The sequence below is a fragment of the Adiantum capillus-veneris genome, chromosome 7 (assembly GCF_014529385.1).
Source record: "Adiantum capillus-veneris isolate H3 chromosome 7, ASM1452938v2, whole genome shotgun sequence".
Taxonomy (NCBI): domain Eukaryota; kingdom Viridiplantae; phylum Streptophyta; class Polypodiopsida; order Polypodiales; family Pteridaceae; genus Adiantum; species Adiantum capillus-veneris.
In genome coordinates, this window is record NC_140937.1 from 86,350,613 (window position 1) to 86,354,854 (window position 4,242).

The 4,242-nt window shown below is 40.3% G+C and overlaps 1 pseudogene; it reads left to right on the forward strand.

Annotated features, from left to right (window-relative positions):
* Positions 1–1,054, forward strand: LOC147454166 (uncharacterized; annotated as a pseudogene).
* Positions 1,055–4,242: the final 3,188 nt, after the last annotated feature.

A 4,242-nucleotide genomic window follows, 5' to 3' on the forward strand; every position in this document is an offset into this window, starting at 1 on the left:
ATGGAGAAGGAACGATGTAAGCAAGCTATACAAAACTATTGGACTGACAACCACATTATTGAGGGACAACTACAAAGCTTACAGCTATGGCTTGCATGGTGGGATGCACGAGCATCACATTGGATTGATCAGTTTCTTACACAACACAAGGATTTGGGATTTGTACCATCAACTAACCTATCTGAATCTAAACATGCAAGTATTCGTGCTGCACATGGAGCAACAAAGTATGTCTCATTGTATGAGGCTACCGCTATTGACCTATGCTTAGCAGTGCAGAAAAGTGAAAAATATAAGTCTTTTATGGATGGAAAATATCATGGTACTGGTCCGGACTTGAAACAACTAGCTGAAAGGCTAATGGAAGGACACACAACTCGAGCTATTGAGAAGAAGGTTATTGATTTGACTGCTTCTACAATGGATGCAGTAGGCCTTGCCTCTTTGGAGTATATGAGACAGCCCATGGAGCAAGTAAGTTTGCGTCGAAAAAGAAAGTTGGATCACTCAACTCCGATTCATGAGACTGACAGTCATAGACCTGAATATAATACCATCACAACCTCTAGAGCTATTCCACAATGTCCAAGCTTCAAAGTACAACAGGTAAAGGAGTCTGAAGTTGTAGAGACCACTTGGGCCATTAGGAGAGCACCTCCTAAGGCTAAAGTGAGTTGTTTTGGGTTAATCAAGGAGACAGGTTAGAAATACAACATTGAATCTATCATTTTTGGTCGCTAACCTTTACTCTATGGTCTTAAATTTTTCTTGTTGATGTAGGTGAGAGGTGTGGGGTTGAGATCAACATAAATGGGGGAACAACATTGCATGGTGTTCCTGCCCCTTGCTTCAAGGGAAGAAGAAGATACCCAGGTGGCACACATGAGCAGGTCATTTGGTTTTGCAATAGCAATGTACAACATGCTTGGAATGTGCATGGATCTGTTATTTTTCCACCAGGTCCTGCACCTGGGGTGTGGCCCATCTCAAAGGGAACGTTTCTATCTTTAGAAGAGACAAGTTTATTGCGAAAGTCAGGCTTTGTTTTGGATGATGGCTCTCAAGAAGGTGCAGTTGTAGAAAGCTTTAGATCTCAACCTCCTGCAAGTGCAGCATGGCCACAAAAGAGGGATGGTAGAATGTTCAAGTGGAGAAGAAAACTCACCGAAGATTTCAAGGATAAGATTGGCTTGGCAACTAAAATTCATGCAACTGTTCTTAGAGAGAGTATAATAGTCCCAAACAAAGTGCACGTTTTCTTCTTGGAATCAGAGGGATCAAAAGCACGTGGGATTTCATATTCCATCACAATAAGTCAATTTCCACGGTGTACATGTGAGGACTTTGTGAGACGGGATGCAAAGGCAAGTACTTATATTCCATGCAAGCATATATACTTTGTATTTTTAAGGACTCTTGGATTGGATGCAAATGTTCATGCATTTATGCATCAAGCTGCTCTCTCAAATATAGAGTTATTCCAAGCCTTGCATGGAAGATGTGTGCTAGTGGCTGCTTAAGCTAGTTTCACCTTTTAGCTATCAACTTCATCCTATATAGAACTAGATGTTTTAGGCCTTGTATGGAAAACATATGCTAGCGATTTAAGCATGTTTTTCTTTTTATCTATCATCTATATCCTATTTTGGCAACTTACTTTTTTTGTACTAGCTATCCACAACAACCTACTCTCCCCCCCTCCCTTTCCTCTATTCCCTCTTTCTCTATTTCCACTTAACCTAGGTGGTGTATGGAGATCATGATGTTTAATTAAAAACCAAGTTATTTATGTGTACGTTTTTGCAGTCAAAAGCTCTTTGCAATGAGTCAAATCAAACCAGATTCTCTCACTTTTAGTCGGCAAACTTTAGGTGTTGAGTTACTAAGAAATTTGAAGAGTATTCTTTTTGGTTGTTTCCTTAATGAGAACTGGAAAAGTTTGCTTTTGTGCATTAGTTATTTTAGAGTGTCATTTTTCATGTTTGAACACACTCTCTCTCTAGTCATGATCTATGTATGAGAAGTGTGAGTGGATTATATGTGTGTCTCTGTAGAAGATTGTAATTATAATCTTTCTTATTTTGAAAAGCTTTATGTTTATGGTTTCAATGACAAAGAAGTAATGGATGTTTATGCCTTAAATATATGGCAAGAATGTCATGATTGTTGTGCAGGTATATAGGTAGTTTATGGGTTGGCCTTCGGATGACTATGGCCATTTTACTAATGATAAATTTTATGGGACTCTTTGGTTTCTTCTCACTTCAGTAACACGCTCTTGGAGCTAATCAATAAAAAGTGTGTGGTAAGTACTAACTTAAGGAGAGAGTGGGGATAAATATAACCTAGAACTGAAAATGCTTAGTAAATTTCCTGCATGGTGTTGAGGAATAAGCAAAAAAAGAAAATGGAGCGTACACAGTTTGTATACAAACATGGAATAAAAATAAAGTTAAGCGTAGTCGAGTATTACTAGGATTTCAGCTACAAGATATCTCCAACTCATTCGTCTTGCTTGCTTTGTATCCCTCGCTCGCTTTTCAAGGCTCGTTAAATGGTAGCACCCCTTGGTTGCAACCATCACACTCATCCTCTACTCCAACACACTCTCTCTCTACACCATCTCCATTGCTGCAGCAAGGAAGCTCCTCTCTCCTCCCCTACCACCTTCCATTGCCACACCAAGCAAGGGTTATCCACCTTCTCCTCCCATTGCCACAAGGGTTAACCACCTTCTCATATCACTTTATTCCACCTACATTGTAGCAACAAGCAAGGTCCTTCTCCTCCTAGTTTTCTTTGCTCAACCATGGCCAACTCTACTTCGCAAAGGCGGCCAAAGGATGAGGTCACAACACTTACATGCCACAACACTAGAGGTGTAGATGATGAGTGGGTGCCACAAGAGTTCACCAAAGGTGCTTGGGTATACATGCAACCATATGCTATTGGCCCTCATCGTGTGCGGAATTGTGCAAACTTGGATCTTCATTGGAAAGGAAAGCTCCTTGGCTTCAAGAACCGCAAAGACAAGGGGACCGTAGCCATTGTGCAACATGTTTTCTCAATGTCAACCATGCATTTGCAACAACCACCTCGATTTCCAACACATTGTAAGTACATGTTTTGAGAATACAAAGCTAGGTGTGAAATCACAGTGTAATGTTATTATGGATTCATACTTAAGATTTATCATGCATTTATAGTCATATTTCCATCCACGTTGGTGGAGCAGCCACTAAGTCTCTCCGGCACATTCAATGCTATACATGCGGATATTGGAGCAATAATGTTCCCACATCTTTGCCCAACCAAACTGGTTCAAAGAAGGATTTTCTTCTATTCTCACTCCTATATTGTCCCTACTTCTACACAAGCGTTTGGAATGCTTGAACCCATCAAAGTAACTTCCTTATTAAGTATGGAGTGGTCGGTGCCAGATTTGTGGTTGGTAGCATCTTTCAAGAAAAAGATGATAATGGACGTCCAAAACTCTTTGAAATACTCTAAAGCTTCTAGGTCTGTGGGCTTGAGTTGGTGTTTGCCTATTCATTGTTTTGTGCACATTTTTAAAGAGTTTGGATTTGTGGAGACTACCACAATGCTTGTATGTAAATATGCGCATTATGAGGAATTAGGAAGGCTTTTAGAAGAGGAATGGGGTTTTGTGGAGGGCATGCACAATGGGACCATAACCATTGTAAGGTTGGAGCTTCAGGTATTGGAATGCGCTATTTGAAATCCACACCTCCTTGTACATACGATTTCATTATGATCGTTGGATGTGCAAGCTTGGAGTGTGGACTCCCTTACAGAGTGTAGACGGCGCTATTGCAAGCTTTGACATTGCAGTGAAGATGCCCAACGATGCTTTGGAGGCAGTCCAAGTGAACAAGCATTGGACTCTCAGTAATGTTCTAGAACATTTGGTTATTATGGGTTTTGAGGTCCTTTAACAAGCACAATTTCGTTTACAAGGTCACAAGGTGAGAATCCTTCCACCACATTTTCAATACATCATGGTTTGTTGATCATTGGATGCTTATTGTAATGAATGTCCGCAGATTGGGAAGAGAATGGAAGACAAATTGAAGGTCGAGGAGGACTGGGGGATGGATGGAACTATGCTATCGATCTTATAACTTTGTAACTCTTGCAATTTTCAAATTGATCCCCGTTGTAATCAACATGATTTGCTTCGGAAAATCATGCCTTTGAATATAATTTTTTGCATTGGGATGA